Raw genomic sequence first — 19,167 nt, forward strand, 5'->3', positions numbered from 1 at the left:
AGCAATTCTTTTTCACCTTTAGGGACAACAAATCTAAGCCTGGGAGGCAGTTTCCATCAATTATGACAGATTATCTTTCAAGAGAGAGTCTTTGCTATTAACCTCAGTTCTTTCTTTAATAAACCCGCTGGAGAACACAACGCACACTTGCTGAACTCTCTCCGCAGAGCAGAACTTGTTATGACGGGTGTTCAGGACTACGCCCGGTCTCATCATAGGCACCGGTAAGAGGGGCTCCTTTCCTCAGCACCCTTCTCTTGGAGAAGCAGCCTCTCCCTCCCCCCCCTTTCCTCCCCTCCCCTCCCTGGCTACTCGGGTGACCCAAACCAAGGGCAGCATTTCACTGACCAAGCGGAGCCAACCAGATGCACTTCATTCAGAATTTGGAAGGCAGACACAGGAATGGCAGCAGACTCTGATGACCACAGGGCTTAGTTATTTTTAGCCATGTGCAGGGAAAGCAGAGATAAAAGAATGGGGAGGGAGGGCGGGCAGACAGAGAGGGACTGAAAGACAGACAATGAGAAATAGACCGCGGGCACAGAGAAATTCAGGGTGAGAAATACAGACAGATAGACATTCAATACACACATGCAGTGAGACAGAGCCAGAGGCAAAGTATCAGACACACAAAGAGAAACAAATCAGACGGAGAGGCCGAGGCGGGTGGGCAGCCTAGTGCGGGTGAAGGGAAGACCTGGTTCGTGCCTGCGGAGTCCGGGGCCCTGCCAAGCTCTGGCTGTGCTTCTCGTTTCCTGCCTGGGACCCTGCGAGCTACCTCTGCATCGGTCCAGGATCATCCTCCTTTACCTGACCCAGTTTTAGACACTATTTTCCATGTATAAAATCAGAAGAGTGATTTTTAAATATCAATACCCGGTGAGAGGAAGAGCTCGCAAATTTTGACACATATTGCTGACAGCAGTCTAAATAGACAAAAATATTTGTGCAACTATTTTGTAATTGTTATCAGAATGTTATAAAATAGTCTTACCCTCTTACTAAATATTTGTAATAGGGGAAAAGCAAATACAACCTTAATGCCCAACAGGAGAGGAAAGGTGAAGCAAATTATGTCTAGAACATATTATTTCATGCCATGAATAATAGTGCCTCTAAAAATATTTATGAAGACTATAACATGTAAATTGTTCATCTTCAAAGAAAAACATTAAATATAAAAGTATGCAGAATTATGTAAAAATGTATTTTTGAAAATAAAGGTCACGGGAAACGCCCAAAGAGACGATGAAGATCTAATCAATAGGGATTTTCCTCTCTTCTCATTAATTTTCTGTATATTTCACATTTTTATAATGAGAATATATTTAAGGCAATACAGTTAATCACTTAAAATAAAATGAGAGGTAAGGAAAGTAATGAGACTGTTCCTCTTCCACTTTCGCACTTATTTTTCTCAAGTCGCGGCTTTCCTATGACTATGGTCCCCAGTATGGACTCCTACATAGACTTACTGACAGGAAGAACCGAGGTCACCCAGGTAAGCTTCTTCCCAACGATGGCATGCCGACATTTGTTGACTAAACATTTCCTCAGTGCCTGCCCGCTTTGTATCAGGCTCGGTGTGGACACTCTGCGAGGCGGTTTATTACTTTCTGAGGCAGCTGATTCCATTTAAAATGCTGTGGTGCTGTCGGTGATCTCCAGCTTAACTGGCTGTCCCCAGGCTGTGAGCATCTCACCAGCCCGATGGCAGACAGGAGGCTGTTTGTGTCCAACGAGACCCCCTTTCTCCTGGGATGTTTAGATCTATCATTGCCCTCCTTGGGCTTCCGCCCAGGAATCAGAGTTCTCCTGCTCAGGTTGTTTGTTTTTCCTTCTATAGGGATTATACAAATCAGCTCCATAAAGCTGTTAGTAGGGTCCTCCTTTCCATGTCTCTTTTCCGTGCATACACGTGAACATGCAAAGGGGACTCGAGCGGAAGCACAGCAACTCGTCACGTCTATATATGTCTCTGGGTCTTTATCACAGAAGAGCACAGCAGACCTATACATAGAATTAACATTCAAAAAAAATGTTATTAAAGATTACTAAATGGCAAGAGCACAGGATTTGGTGTTTGAAATACCACTTATACAAGCGCGGGAGCCAAGAGCAGAAACAGAAATTGCCCTGGTAGGCTTTCTTTCCACTGGCCTCACCTCTGTTACCCCTTTCAGCATAAACCCCAGAAGCACGTGGAGATAGAGAGGGTGGTGAGGTCGCTATACTTACTTATCTCACTTTCTTATTTGTCATCTGGGCCTTGGGACACTGGGAAGGATGCCCACCCGTAGTAATATGTGGCCAGATATCTTTTCAAGAATAGCAGAACTATCGCTATTCCAGCACAAATACTCCGAGCCTCAACAGCGTCCACACCTCTCCTTGCTAGGCCTCCTAACAATAAACACTTTCTTTCTTCCAAGTGGCCACTCGGCCACTTCTCGGCTCGAAGCGAGAAGTGCTGAAATATCTCAGGTGAGTTCTACAAGGATGGCTTTGCTTCCAAGTTAAATTCCAGAGGAAGATATCCTTTCTTGTAAGAGCATTCTCTAGCTTCTCAGGGCTAAAAATGCACTCAGAGGTTCCTGTTCATGCGGGACATTTCACTGCCCTTCTCTCTTGCTGTGCGTCGCAAGCAGCATCACAGAGTTCTTCAGAGAGGAGAAAAGCAGTGAAGTGGGTTCCACTGGCCGTGGGTTTAAATCAGGCTTTTCCCTTTACACTTTCATGTGGGTACAGTTCAGAGAGCGGGCCTGACATGTCCAACTCCACAGCCATTATTCTACCCATAGTGGTGACGTGGAAGAGGTTGTATAGAATAATAGCTGTTTTGGCATCCACGGATCACTTTTAAGATGCAATGGCACGCCTGGAATTACACAGTTAAAAAGTGTATTCCATTACATGAAGATGATCTTGAAATATCTATAGAGTGAAATCAGATCGGCCTTCGCGTTTGCACTGGCGTGATGAAGAGGCAGGCGTAGCTCCTGACGGGCTTCCATCACAGGACGCAGTGCTACCTGGAACGGATTATCTCTTTATATCTAGAGAACGACTAACTCCTGTCTAGAGAACAATTACCTCCTCGGTGTCCTGAATTGAGGAAAGTGATAGAGACCTGCTTGCAGCTACAGGAAGCGACGTTTACCAGATGAACACGGGTTCATCGAAAGCTCTCCAGTGTGCGGTTTGAATGTGTCAGGTCATGCCATGCCCTTGTTCAAGGATCTTCAGTGACTACTCGTTACCTAAAAATACTAGATAATCTGGCTACGAATCAGAATCATCCGTGGACATTTGAAAGAGAAATACATGCTCAGGGCCTCGTCCTGAAAATTCTAATTCAACAGTCCTGGGATCTAGGCGTGAACATCTTAAAGAAAGGTACCACGCGCACCTCAATTCCCATAACTGCTCACCTCGCGTTTCGCCTTCCAGCAACACCAGTCCACGTGTAGAACTGTCTCTGAGCCTTTGCAGCTGCCACCCGCTCTCCCATTGGGAAAACTTGGCTGAGTAGCAGCCACCCAGGTTGCAGCTCAGAGGAGTCTTTCTATCCATTCCTGCCTAACACTCCCGGATACACAAAAGAGACAGAGAAAGGAATCTTAAACATGTCACTACAAAAAATCATCAAATCACACAGGAAGAGAGGAAGAGAAGAAGAAAGGAACAGAGAAATTACAAAACAGTCGGAAAACAATGGACCAAATGTCAATAAGCACATACTTATAAATAACTGCTTTAAATGTAAAAGGACAAGTTTCCCAGTCAAAAGGCATAGAGTGGCTGAATGGGGGCGGGGGGGAGACCATCTATCCTCACTTTCGATGTAAGGACACACAGTGACTGAAAGGGAAGGAATGGGAAGAGATTTTCAATGCAAATGGAAACCAGAAGAAAGTTGGGGTAGCTATACTTACACCAGGCAAAATAGACTTTAAGGCAAAGACTGAGAGAAGTGACACAGAAGGTCATCATTGTACAATGATAAAGGGGTCGATCCAATAAGAGCAGAACATTTATAAATATTGCATACTTGATCATCAATGGAGAGATCGCCGAGACAGAAAATCAATAAGGAAACATTGGCTTTAGACTCCACCCTAGACCAGATGGACTAGACATGGGCCTTAGACTCCACATTAGACCAGATGAACTTGACATTCTCAGGCTGGCACAGAGCAGGCTGCCCTCGCACATACCTCATTCTAGGAACTGTATTTATTACAATAAAAATATCTGTTCGCATGCCGGTCTCCTTACTGAATTATAAGCTCCTGGAAGACAGACACTGTTCTTTTTTTCATCTTTATATCCTGCTGTCTAGCAAAATACCTGTCATGACAGGTACTCAATAAATATTCAATAAATGAACTAATAAATGAACCTATTGTACAAGGAGCACAGCTTAAACTATAACAAAGAATAATAGTGGCATTATTTTGTTTTAGTCGAGCAAAAGAAAATCTGAGATGAATATAATCACTAATTTTATTCAACTAGATGCTCCATGAGGTGGCTCAGGTTCTAAAAGGTACTTACTAATCTTCCAGCTCACAGAAGAGAAAGCTCATGGCAATCTTTAACACTGAAGCAACGCTACTTTCGCCTTATGTCCAGATTTCATTTTAAGGGAACTCATGACTTCAGTGTCTAGTTTTAGACATTGCAGGAATAAATGTCTGAAAGAAGCTGGCTGAGGAATTGGCAAGACAAAGATGCGTACGCAGTTTAGAGTTTTCTGAATAGCATTTTGCTAAGCTACAGGCTTGCAGGTCTTAAAATATGACTCAGGACACCAACTGTGATGCCAACGTTTTTATTCTTAGATTTTTTTTATACCGAGAATATGGCTGTAAATTCAACCTACTCAGTCTACAGATCCTCTAAACTTCCTCTTAGAGAACAGAAAGCACTTGGCATTTCTCCAGGTATCATTTCATTGGCACATATAGTTGTGATGTTAAATTTTTGGTAACTAAAGGAGAATTAATAACTGAAGCTCTCTCTAAATGGTTCCCATGATTACTGCTTGAGTTGGCAAAACATCCTCAAGCACAGAAGAAACTTGCCCATGGAAATGTGCATGGGCCGACTGTTCAGTTTTTTTCACAATGGTACACTCGCTTGTCATTATGTCTGTGTTCTCAGACAAGCGGCAAGGGGGCAAAAAATAAATGAAGGACTGCAGTTTTGAGAGGTACGATGAGATGATAGAAAATTCAATGACCTGGTAAAAACGTTTTAGGCTTTATACCAACTGTGCTTTGCTGTTCAGCATCTTAACTTCTCATTGCCCTATTTCTTATTTTTTTTTTAAATCGACTTTATTAAGGTGCAATTTATATACAATAAAACGTACCTCCCTTAAATGCACAGGTTGAGTTTGGACAGATGTATCTGCCTCTGTAACCATCACCTCGAGCAGCATATACTTTTCCCTCACTCCAAAAGTTTCCTCGTGCCCGTCTGCAGTCAACTCCCACACTCACCCCTATGGGTTCTATCATATCGACTAGTTTCGTCTGCTCCAGGACTTCTCATAAAAGGAATCACGCAGAACACGCCCTTCCTGCGCCTGCTTCTTTCCGTCAACATGACACTGTTGAGTTCCGGCCGCAGAGTCAGTAGGCCCTCTTCATTGCTGAGTGGCATTCCATCGTATAAACATACCACAATCTATCTGTTCTCCAGTTGGTGAACATATGAGCTGTTTCCAGCTTTTAGTTGTTCTGATAAAGCTGCCATAGTCTTTCGCACATAGGCCTTTCTCTCAGGTAAACGCATTAAGCGCAGAACTATTAGGCCACGGGGCAAGTGTGTTTAACGCTAGAAACCGCCAAACTGCTCTCACTGTGGCTCCGCCTTGTTATTACTTTCACCAGCCTGACAGCGCCAGTGGCTTCATATCCTCGGCAACACTTGGCGTCATCAGTCTTTTAAATTTCAGCGTCGCTGTTGAACGTAGGTATACCTCATTGTGGTTTAATTTACAAGGTGGGACCTATGTTTCCTTCACTATTCAGCCTGTTCCTTTTTCTACAGAACACAGGCAATTGGTATAATGACACGCCACTGAGTTGGGGTCTGGAGCCTTGAACTCTATTACCAACTTCGTCAGTAAAAGGTTGCATGATACTCTAAAGGCCATCATGTTTTTTCTCCTACCTATAAAATAAGATTGAGTCAGGCCAAAAGAGACTTAAATCCTTGATCTGAATAAAAATGAACATACGTGAGTTTTATATATATATAAAAATCTTCCTTTTATAATAGCTAAGCATTATTTTTGCATAATGCCCCTTGGTTTTCAAAGAAAATTTGTACACACCCTATTTAATCCCCAAGGAATAATTCTCTCCAAAACATCACACATTAAAAAAAAAAAATGTTACAAGAATCTATCATTCGAAAGGCATAAATAATCACCTTTGGTCATTTATGTTTTCCTCACTAAGTTTTAAATTGTATGGAGTGAGTCAATCAGCACAGCATTGGACTTCCTTTGCAATTTTGCATTATGCATCTACAATATATCTTTGCTACTGTTAAGCCTCATCTATCTAGCAATGTATAAAATGCACAAAAACAAAGCAAATTCCAAAAGTCAGTCCTCATCCTTCGAGTTCTCATAAGGCCAGATAAGAATGAAAGAAAGGTGAAGGCGAAGGCAGGAATATATCATACATTTTTCATGAGGAAACTTGAGGCATCAGAAGAAAGGGCAAACAGTAATCAAAGGTGAGGGGGAAATGCATGGAAAACACTAAGGAAAATTAGTTTTCAGTTCCAAAGAAATATGTAATGAAAGAAAAAAAAACTGCACAGAAAACAACTGGTATTCAGGAGGATATGGGAAACAAAAAACAACACTTCTTATCTTCAATTCCTGTCTAAACAAACAAATTATATATTGCCTTTCCGAGGTTCAGATTACACTTAACAAAGGTTTGCTATATTGTGTTCTAAAGATATCTCTGAATATGCCAGCAGAAACAGTATCAACCTTTTATTGCTGACAGAGAAAGACATGGGCTTTGGAGGGAGGTCTATTTTGATATGAATGGAGGAAGTCGAGTTGCAGCCAAAAAAAGATCACATCATGTACTAAAATATATATATATATATATGCGGTGAACTTCTAAGGGCCTTCACCTATTGGGGAAATGAAAAATAATCTACCTTCCATCGATTTAGTTGGTCATTAACCTTTCCTGGGTCACTAAACTCTTTCAAAATCTAATGAAAGTTATGGTCCAGTCTTTCCAGAAAAATGATCAGATATCTTTCCATAGCCCCAAGAGGTCCAGCTCCCTGAACACTTTCCACAGAACCTTTAAGAGTTTAGGGACCTTCGGTTTAGATGAAAGGCCCCTGATGACATAAACTCTGTTGACAATCATTCGAAGACAACCTGTATCCAAAAAGAAGAAGGCAAACCTCTCCTAAATCCCAAATACACATGGTAGAATTTGAAGATAATTTTTTTAATCCCCCAAATTATTTAATATTATCATAGGAAGTGTATGTTTAGAGGGAGAAAGTGAGCTGTGGGAATGTTTCCAGACATCCATTCCCCAACCATCGTCTCTTCAACATCAGGGTAAGCTGAGAAGCATGAACAGTCATTTGACGAGGGGATGTCAGTGCCTTGCATTTCTAGAATAGGACTATTATTAAAAAAAGAAAGAAAGAAATAAGAAAAAAAATAATTCATTATGGGGCACAGAAGGAGAGTAAATGGCTGGCAAAAATATATGTGAGCAGACTGATAAATGTGATTTAATTAGGAAACATTCAGAACTATAGTTGGAAAAAGGAGGATAATTTGGGAATTCTGGGTTATAAGGCAGGTGGTCTGTCTGTGGTTGGTAGAATAATGGCCCCCAAATATCTCTACATCCTAATCTCTGGAGCCAGAGAATGTTACCTGAGATGGCAAAAAGGACTTTGCAGATATAATTAAATTAAAGCCCAGGAGATGGGGAGATTATCCAGGATCATCCATGTGGGGTCAGTGTAATCGCAGGGTCCTTAAAAGAGAGAGGCGGGAAATGCACTGTGGTGAGATGTGATGACAGGAAAGGAAACGTGATGTGGGGCCATAAGCCAAGGAATGCGGGTGGTCTCTGAAAGTCCAAGAAAGCAAAGGCGTAGAGTGTCCACAAGAGCCTCCGGAAGGGACGGAGCCTCGCCAACACCTCGATGTGAGACCACTGAATACCGAAATTGTAAGGGAATAAATTTAGTTGGTTACAGCAGCAGGGGGCAAAGAAATGAAGAGACGTATAAAACAACATATGGAAAAAGCAGTTTTTGATGAACAAGAACTATCTCCATCCCCCAGGCTGAGAACTGTTCAGATGTGGCCCTGAGCCGGCGGCATGTGGGAGGTTCTGTGCTATCGTGGAAAAGTACTAGGTTAGGAACTAGGGAATCTGAATCCTCAGCCTTGCTCTCCCATGTCCAGCTCTGTGCCATCAGGCAAGAACGACCTCTTTGGGTCTCGGCGACTGATCTTTAAAATGAAACATTTAGACTATATGACTTATAGTCTCTCCTTAACATAGCCCAGAGGACTTTCTCTACTGACTAGTTCTGACCAGTGATCAGATTTCCCATTAACTAGTTCTTACATGTCTTATCTTACACCACCCGGTGGGGTTGGGCACACTTTCCTTAAACTTACAGTGGTTAGGTCATTTGCCCACCATCATTGGGATTCAAATGCAGGCCTGACCTGAGGCCACCTTCTTATCCACTGCACTGTGCTGCCTTTCCTGGTCGAGGTTCACACTGTGGGCCCATGGATCCGAGGTGGGTTAGATTAGCAGGCCCCAACCTTTGTGGCAGCACGGACCGGTGCTCCTATGAGAATCTGATGCCTGATGATCTGAGGTGGAGCTGAGGCGGTGATGCTGGTGCTGGGGAGCGGCTGCAGATACAGAGGAAGTTTCGCTTGCTGTGCAGCCCGGTTCCTAACAGGCCACGGACCTGAACGCTTTCCACGGAACCTTTAAGAGTTTAGGGACTGTGCAAAGATATCTGATCATTTACAGGTCCATAGCCGGGGCGTTGGGGACCCCTGGGTTAGAATACAAGAACAAGGGAAAGCCACCAACACAAACCAGGATCGTGGATACAAATACTGGAGAATATGAAAGAAAAAGGAAGGGGAGGTGGCGGGTGCAGGAGGGACCAAACTGCTTTATAGTCAAGCATTGTAAACGCTAGACATTCAAGAATGAACTTTCCGGGGTCACTTTTTAAAACAAAAGGAAAATTTTAAGACACAAAGTGGCCTCAGTGGGCAGACACTCTACTGTTCTATAAGGTAGAACACTATGTTACAAACCAGTGAACCTTCTTTTTTTCACATTCGGATCCCACACAGGGCCTATACTCCTGTGGCGGCTCTAGCCTTCACGGGAGGAGAATGGAAAGGCTGCTGCCCAAAATAGTTTAATAAGGCCAGCAGTGATTCATGGAGTAATAACAGGCCGAGCAGACAGATGCACGCGGAACCAGAGAGCGGGTTTCACAGCTCAAGGTTAAAATGGAGAAGAAAGAGGACATTGATTACACACGGTCAAGGAGGAAAAGGTCATTAGTAGCACCTGCAAACTCCCCCAAAGGGAGTCATATATGAGGCAATTCAGTTAATACAATTTGTTAACACTGTCCTGGAGTACAAAAGCAAGCAACTATGAAAATAAAAAGCTACTATGCAAAAAACGTGAGACCTTTAGAATGTTTTCTCTCTCAAGGGACTCAGATTTAGTCCCCAAGGGTACTGAATAATGTGCATAACAGTATCTTAAGTTCATGTACAGTTTAAAAGAAACAGAACCTGTAAAGGAGAACAAAAACATCCAGAAGACTGTAAAGATACTGCCAATCATAGGTCAGTCTAAAAACCCAAACTAGATTAACTCCACAATACAGAACACATAGGTCATTAACGATATTTATGATTATACTTCTGTTCCCAAAGAAAATTAATAGTTGAGCAAAATTTTAAACATGGTATCCAAAAGAAAGTTTGCTTTTCCATAATTTATCTTACATTCCAGTTGAGGCAAATATTTGCGTATGCTCCCAGTTTTTAGGCAAAGTCGATGTTTACAAAATTAGTTATTAGAAAAGAAAAGCAAACAGATACATAACTCACAAAGTTAATAACTTTGCTTTATCTATCAGAATTTGAAATTTCAGCCAATGAGAGAGTCAAACATATCTATATAAAGATATGTAAAAGTTATATATGGCATAAACGGAAAGGGTAAGATAATAAATACTCAGATTTGTTGGCACTACATTGGTTTAGTCTATAAATAGCTCCTTGAGAAGATGAGAAAAACAAAGTTTACAAGGAGGAAAGGGTGAAATGTGGTGAAGCTGACGAGAAAAGGCGGCCCATATTTGTCATGGCTTTAAGATGGGAATCCGAGAAAAGTCAATTTTCTTAGCTAGAGTCAAAAGTAAGAGTTTGGAAGTGATGGAAAATAAGGTCGTGCGAGAGCACTTTTTTACGTGTGAAAAGTTAAATCTCACTACTTCAATGCAGGCCTCATTTGAAAAATGCCAATATCAATTACCTCAACAAATTTTTGTTCGACTATTACACAGATAAGCGCAGTATGCTCGACGTTGATCTTGTTGACCAAGTGTAAGTCTTCTTTGCTGGACGCCTGGGAAACAATAATCTTTTCATTACAGTCTTCTCATGTGTCTGAGTTAGAAGCTTTAGTGACAAATAACATTGTTTCTTGGATCAAAGACAAAATTATCAGTAATAGAATATAAGTGAAATGAAAACTATTGTTTAAAAACCAGCAACAACAAATAAAATACCTCTGCTGACTCTTAGAATATAAGGTACCTATTGGGCCAAAATGGAAGATAGCACAACATATGCTTTTCAAAAAACATAGCTATCAAAAAACATAGCTATCTTTTCCCTCTCCCCACTGGGGAGTAAGCATAAAGTACAATATGGTTTTTAGAAGCCTGTGTTCAGGCTGGTCTTCTCAAAATCAGATTAGAAATCGAGATGAAAACGATCCCAGGAAAACTTGGCATAACTGTTCAAATGGCTTTATCCTTTAAATAAAGACTAAAACTGACTTTGTCATGCAGGTTACCCTTGAATGACTCTTTTCTAGAAATATTTTGCCTTGGCGAAGCAATGTAATGAATTAGGCTACACTTTCATTTGTACTTTCTATTCCTTGCTGCAGAGTTCAATACCCCTGGGCTTTCGGCAAGAGGCAGTTGGGAAAGCCAGAAATTAGAATTTTGCTGAAATGCTTTCTACCTGGGAGAGTTAATTATTCCTACTACACAGATTTGTCTCCTTTTATGTAATGCATAATCTTGAAAATTGTATGTGGTCATTGAAAAATGACTTACAAGGACCTCGTAGTGGCTACTTCTTATTTAAGATGAGACCGCTTTTAAAAAATATGTACAAGGTTTTTCATTGCAAAGTTGTCTGTACTAGTAAAAACTCTAGAAAATGAATAGAGAATTGGTTAAATAAGTTATTGTATATCGAAACAATAACCCATAAGATATCCATTAAGACAATAAAATAAGGGAGAAAGTTTTTAACTTAAAAAAAAAAGTAGTTATAGAATCACAAGAAGTTGCCAAAATAGTGCGGAGTAGTCAGTATACCCTCCACACAGCTCTCACTAACGATTAACATCTTTTGTGTAACTAGTCAAAAACAGGAAATAAACATTTACAAATACAGGTAACTAGACTACAGAGTTTACTCAAATTTCACCACATGCACTCAATTTGTGAGCATGTGTACATGTATGTGTATTGTGTATTGTTCTATAAAATTTCATCACATGTATATATATTTCTATAACCACCACTCAACCAAGATACAGAACTCTTCCATTAACATGAAGGAACTGAAAGAGAATCTCTTGTTATACTAGAAATTTTCTCTCTCTTGATCTGGGTGGTGGTTATGCTCTACACTTAAGACATATAGTTTAGAATTTAAGTTATGCCTGAATTTAAAAAGAATGATAAAGCTCTACTGGTTGACATGAACACTCACTCAAGATGGATTAAGTTTTTTTTAAAAGGGTGATCCCATTTTTGTAAAATTGTTTCTATGTACCCAGAAAAAGAAAGCTGAATTGAATTCTTCTCTAAAAAGTCTATTTCATGTTTTCTGATATTTATTTTGCAATGAGTAACAATTACTTTAATAAATCAGGAAAAACGATTAAAAAAAAAAGTATGCATATTCTCAAGGAGGGAATTCTTTTCTTTTATCACCACCTAATTCATTCTTACGTTTCTCCTGGTTGAAAAGTTAACTTTAGTTTCTCTAATCCAATCTTTTCTATTACTCCTCTAAAACACAACATCAATCAACTTTATAATGAAGGAGACTTAAGCTACCAGTTTCAGTAAAAGATAAACTTGAAGCTCAGTGTGTTAGAATTTGTATGAATTTTTCAAAGAAAGCTGAGATACTTAATACAGACTGTATTTAGGACTAACTTTTCCTCTCACAATTTACAAAAACAAACAAACCAACCAACGAAAAACCCCACCAACTACATTCTTTCAATGCAACTTTAATGACGACAGACCATGTGCTAAAGTTATACAAAAGGGTTCCAGGGACCTCGCATGCCTCAGACAAAAATCCTGCTCTTAACAAGATCAAAATTGAAATACAACGAGGCAAGTTCTTATACTACCAAGTTAGGACAAAGTCCTGGGAGCAGATGGAGGAGTAAAGAACCAAATCTGCCTAGAGAGGGCGGGGGAAGGATTCTGGACCAAGAATGACCCCGGGTTTGGGCCTTGAAACTTAGATGCTTCTGCCAAGCAAATAGAACTGGGGAAGAGCGGAGAGTCATTCTGGTCCGAGACCGCCTGCAGGCACAGAACTTCGAGGCCCACGGAAAGAACAGGTATGTACAGAATAGGAAAAATGTGAATGGAGATGACCAGAAACGATCCTGAATACCATAGTGAAAGTTTGGACTGCGTTACCCTACATGCAGTAGCAAACCCGAGGGTTTTTAAGCAGAGGATTAGATCGGTGGCAGTGTTTAAAGTGAATCGGAATGGAGAGAATAGAGAGGAAAAAAGATAAATTATTGAACTCTTAACAGTATACCAGGCCAAAAAATAATAAGACGCTGAACAGGGGCAGCAGCGGGAGTTGTAATAGAGGATATTCATTAATAAATTGTTATTTGTAGTTTTTCAAACTATATAAATAGCATCGTGCTGTACCTAACCCACAACTTAACTTTTTTGTGCAACATTATTCTTGAGATTCACTCATAATGACACATATAGTTCTAGTTCTTTGAACAGCTGTATATAATTTAGTTGACTGAGCACACAATTATTCATCCATATCTTGTGAGCGGACATTGAGGTTGCTTTCGATTTTTGCTCTAAAAAACCACAGAGCAATGAACAGAGCACATTTACCTCCTAGCAGATGCGTATGAGACTTGGAGACATCTGGAGACAGAACCGCTGGTTCGTGGAGTCATGAGGTTTTTAACATCTTAAAAACTTCGTCTTGCCATATGATTTTCTAAAGTGGTTGTTCCAAATGATATTCCTATGAATAAAATATGAGTTTCCTTCTACATATCCTTGCCCACACTTGGTATAGTCAAACTGTTTAATTTGAACAAATCTATGCATGTAGAACGTGTATTCTTATCCTGGTTTAATGTTATGTTTTCAGGATCTAGAGCTATTTTCAAATATAATCCATGAGTTAGGTAGTGAGGCAGTAGTCTCAGTCGGATTACCTTTTACATAGATACACAAAACGTGGCCCCTACCCCTGGAAAAATCCTAGAAAACCCAGTCTATTACCAAATAGCGCCTGCTAATTGGGTCTTCCTTCTTATCAATTTAGAAGTGCCCTTGAGGAATAAAATTAGAAAAGTGGAGACAAATCAAGTGCATTTAAGGTATTTCTTAAAGCTTCTGCTTCTAGCATTTCCCTTTCTTCTCTTCCCACTGCAGCCTGACAAGTTCAGGCGGCAATTATTGCTTCTGACCTAGATGACGGCAAAAGCTCCCACCTAGCTTGCTCTCCCCACTCAAACCATCCCATGCACAGTTACCGAAGCATCCCTCTGATCACGTCACCTCTCTCTGTGCAAAGATCTACAGTGACTCACCGTCACCCAGAGCTCTGGCTTTCAAGTCGAGTTCTTACAGCCTCTACATCCCATGAGATGGGCTGAGGTGTTCTCACCCTGAAAATCAAATGATGCAATCTGTTCTTAAATTTCAGAAAGAAAAGAAAATAGATGTAATAGATCCTTTTCCTCCATTTTAAGTTTCTCACTCTTCACATTTTTATAACTTTTGGTACCAAGTCCCACACTTGTGTATATTATCATCTAGTAGAAGAGATATCTAATCTAACATAAATACATCATTACATAGAATTCTTCTACATGCAAACCTTGTGAACAAATGATATACAAAATAAAGTCCAACTATGTAGTGGTAGCCTTCAAGGTCCTCCCCCAATCTGATCCAACCCCCCTTTTCAGCTTTCTCTCTCACGCTTCACCCCATTTATCCTAAATGCAAAGCGGGCTGGGCTGGCTTCATCGGTGTTTTTATCCACACTCATCTCTCTAAGGACAGAAGGCTGTATCTTGCTCGCAATTCTCTGTGTAACACACAACACAACAAGAAGGAATAAGCTTTGCTCCATCGGCCCAGGGCTTTTCTGCTCCACATACTTTGGGCACCACCAGAAATGAATGTCGAGTCCCACCTGCCTCAAATGTTTCTTTTGCGGAATTTTATAGAAACAATAATGGATTACTTGAAAAGAGCAGAACTTACACGATATGGAATAAACTCTACCAAATTTACTAAACAGCCCGTCTAAGTAGGAACATTTTTATATACGACTAATATAATAAATGTTCTAAATAAATTTAAGAGCCACCCTTCCTGACCACAGAATTAAGTCTACTTGAAGCAGGATAACTAAATCCATGACTGTCCAGGTCTTATCCAGACACTTTGCTTCTTTTATTTCATGGATTTAGGTCCTTCCACAGGCCTTTTTCCTCCATCCCATGATAATCCACATATTCCACGCTGATGGTCATCAGAATGGGAACATCCTGGTATCAGGTCTCATCTACCTAACAAGAAAGAATTCAGAGTCCCTGAAATGTGAAATTAGGATAAATTCAAAGTACAAAAGTTTCTATGTTTCTATGATGGTGGCCATTTTTCTTCCTGTTAGGTACAAATCTTCACCCATTTCTGAAATCTTTGTGGCCAGAAATATTTACAATGGTTTATCGTCGATTTTAACCTTAGAAAGGTAATATGGTATGTACGTTATATCAGAGTAGCATCTAGGTTAAAAGCATTAATATTTTTATAGCAAAATGTATGAATACTCCTATTAACCTGAATGAAGGCCAAAAATAGCTTCATGTCAGTTCAATTCAGACTTCGCCATCAAATGAGCTACAAAAACAAACACAAACCTGTTGCTATTCAGATTTCACAATTATGGCGAGAGACCGAATCACAAATAACTGTGCAGTGCTGAGCTGACGGAGGTGACCACTGCTACTGTCCTTCTGCAAAGATAAGATGTGGTGGCAACGATTGGCTAGGAAAGCCATCCTCTTGGGCGACAAAGCGAACACCAGTTCAGGGACCAGAAGAAACTTCCTAACAGAAGGTGTAACCTCAGAAAAATTTCTCCTACAACTTACCAAATTTGCTCATAACAGCTTATTTGGAGTGCTATATATCACTAATTCCTCATCAGAGCCTATCCTGGCTGTAGCAACGTAGGGTTTTATGATTTAGCAAATTGATGCCGCCCCCATGATTGGACTTGGGTAGCGCCATGCCCAGTGCTCTGTAGCAACATTACTCTGGCCCCCTCGCTCCTCAGTGCTCTGGGTCAGACCAAAGCAAATCATGACACAGTGAGTGGAACAAGGTGTCTTTACATACCTGCTTATTAATCTTATAGGTTTAAAGGAAAAGTCAGGAATCATTTCACTCAGTTCATTCATTCGCTCCATCCAAAACAAAAATTACAAAAAAGGGTTCCTAGCCTCTACATTGGCTCCTCCCCTCCAAAGGCTCTGAACCAGGAGGATGTGCTTGCTGCTCATGATGCTCCTAGGCCCCAGGTTTTTGGCTTCTGGTCTGGGACCTGGTTTTTAGTAATCGGAAAGTTCATCGTCATAAAGCTTAAAAAAAAACATTGGAAAGTGAGCAAAAATGAACCAGAAAAACATGGGGCACATGCATATCCAGAGATGTAAATAATGTAGTCTGAGCATACATTTTGTCGAAATGCATGACTAAAGTAAACAGCCTGAAAACGATAGAAAGTTAGTTATCAAGTGTTTAATTTGTGTCATTATTTATATATAATGTCAGTCTGCATTTCCACAAATTAGGTTTCAGCATGACAGTGCACACCTGTATTTGTCATAGTATGAGGGAAACATAGCTCAATTAAAAAAAATTTTTTTTTATTTTTTTTAAAACCAGGCTCAATTTTTCTCTGAACAAGATGTCACAAATTCCCTCCCAGGCTCCCTCTCTACTTCTCTAAAGTCTAAGTTTTGCAACTGAGAAATTGGAATGCTTTTCCTCTTATCAATAAACAGAAAATGTCAGTTACATGCCACTCTTTCAACAGTCACATGAAGTCCTTCGATCGCTGGGACTGGACTGGAATTGACCAGGTACACGGATCCACATAGTCTGTTGCTTTTGGAAGACCTACCTGTAGTGATATCTACAAATGCCATTACTTCCCCCAGTCCTGACCCTATCTTGAAATCACCCCTACAACAAAGAACCGAATTCATAACCAGCAATTGACAATCTCGGATCTTATCTATCTAATGTCTATATTTGCTTTTGTGGAACATTTTAATGAAAATGTCACTACCCAGAATAAATATTATAAATGGGTGTGACTTTGGTTGGTCCATTCTGAATCCTTCTTGACACTAATAATGTACTCCAGGGAAGTCAACAGGTAGGTTACCTTGTGTTTCAGGTTAAATACAAACTAGAAGAGACAATAATAGTAAACTGAAGAATCCTTTACTCAATCAGTATTCCCAACCTGGATGGAAGACTATAAATAGTCAATAATTTCCTTTAATACATAAAGAAAACCAAGGAAGAAATTTAAAATATGTCAATCTGAAATCAAGAATAATGTAAGAAAATAATTTTATTGTGGAGAAACCAAAGATTAAAAAGTGATCTTGAGTTCGAAGGATGATTGGAGTCTTTGTATTCCAAAATACAAGACTCTGGTTACAAAAGTGGCTGTAACATCTCCTAAACTTATGATGAAACTGAGCAAGAGCTTTTATTTTCTTACTTGCATTAAACTTAACTGACTGGATTAATGAATGGCAGTGGTGATGCTAATAAAAAGAAACTCCAGGTGTTAAAAATGCCATGGCGCCACTTAAGAATTAAAAATCTCCATAAATCTGACCCTCTCTCCCTCCCAAAAGAGAAGAAATGCCAATGGCTTTCCTTTATGCCCTATTTCATCCAAAGGCGTGTACCACAAAATGGTATTTGTATTTTTATTCTTCTCATCTGGCAAGGTACATAACTCTTCTGTGAGGCCCTTCTTACTCTCCGGAATAGCGACATTTTAATGCACAACCCCCACCTACATTATTGTCAAAAATATTTTAGAAACCATAAAACATGAAGTAATAATTCTGGCACAATGAGTCAACGTCTGTTTTTTTCCCCCTTGATGAATTTCCACGATTAGCCTTTTCTCTCGTATTTGAGCAAGCCAAATTCTTAAGCCAAAACAGCCACTGCTGAGTTATCGGATAAACTCTGCCTAAGGCATTATTTTATAATAGAGAGACAAAAGAAAATCCACTTTACTTCAAATCTAGCACCATTTCTCTTCCTCATGACAGCCCTTCTCTCCTTCAAGCGACTCTTCTTTTATTCCAGGCTGAACATCATTTAATTCTCCCACAAGATGGCTTCCGGCCACTTCTCCATCCTAGTCTCTCCCCTAAGGACAGAATCAATTGCTGAGTACATGCTCTGACCTAACACAGTGCCCTGTGTCTATTTATCCCACAAAGGCTCAGTGAGCTGGGACTGGGGATACCGCTGCCCTCCGGAAGCTTAGCGTCTCATCTAGCACCTAGAACAATGCCCAACACAAAGTAAGTGCTCACCGAATATTTTTAAGACCTCTCTCATGAAATGTAGTATCTGAATTTAAACACAATGATTCCAAGTGTGGTCGAATGTGTTGAAACTGGCACATTCAGATATGGCAGCAAAGGAAAAGAAAAAACTAGTAGAATGCATAAGACTTTGAAAAGCTAGAGTTTCTTTGCAATCCACTGTATAACTCGAGGGCATATCTACATTAATCATGATGTGAGACATAAGATTGTTGTTCATGAGAAATTCAAGTTATGCCTATACTCTTCAAAAATGTAGATAATACATTTTAGAAAGATACGAGACAGTTGACCTAAAATATTTTATTTCTTAGTACTTGTTTCTATTGCTATGTAACAAATTACACTAATAACTTGAGACGACAATTTTGTTTGGCTCGTAATTTGAGGGGGTGAGGGTCAAGAATTTAAGAAAGGCTGGGTTGTGCTGGTTCAAGGTTTCTCATGTGTCCACGGTCAGATGCTGGGTGGGGCGGGGATATCTAAAGGCCCACGTAGGTGGGTATCGAGATGGCTCTCTCGCGAGGCTGGTAGTTGACGCTGGCTGGTTGTTTGCTGGGAGCTCAGCTGGGGTTATTAATTTGGCTTCTCCAGCATGGAAATCTCAGAGCAGTCATAGTTCTACGTGACGACTGACTTCTCCGGAACGCGTAATCCCAGAGAAGGAGGCAGAAGTTGCATGACCTTTTTTTTTCTAATTTTGTTTTATTATTAGTTTCCAGTATACAGTACATTGGTTAGACATTTATATAGCTTATGAATGACCCTCTGATTGCTCTTTCTCTCCTCTGGCTCTACACGTTTTTTTGACCCAGTATAGTGTCATTTCTGCCATATTCTATTTGTTGAATCAGTCACAAACTGACTCATATTCAAGAGGAGGGTA

The 19,167-nt window shown here is 40.3% G+C and overlaps 1 protein-coding gene across 5 annotated transcripts in view; it reads right to left on the reverse strand.

Moving 5' to 3' along the window:
- Positions 1-19,167, reverse strand: part of OSBPL3 (oxysterol binding protein like 3) — a 152,138-nt gene that overhangs the window by 104,483 nt on the left and 28,488 nt on the right. The window lies entirely within an intron of this gene.

The sequence above is a fragment of the Rousettus aegyptiacus genome, unplaced genomic scaffold, assembly GCF_014176215.1.
Source record: "Rousettus aegyptiacus isolate mRouAeg1 unplaced genomic scaffold, mRouAeg1.p scaffold_m13_p_13, whole genome shotgun sequence".
In the NCBI taxonomy this organism is placed as follows: Eukaryota; Metazoa; Chordata; class Mammalia; order Chiroptera; family Pteropodidae; genus Rousettus; species Rousettus aegyptiacus.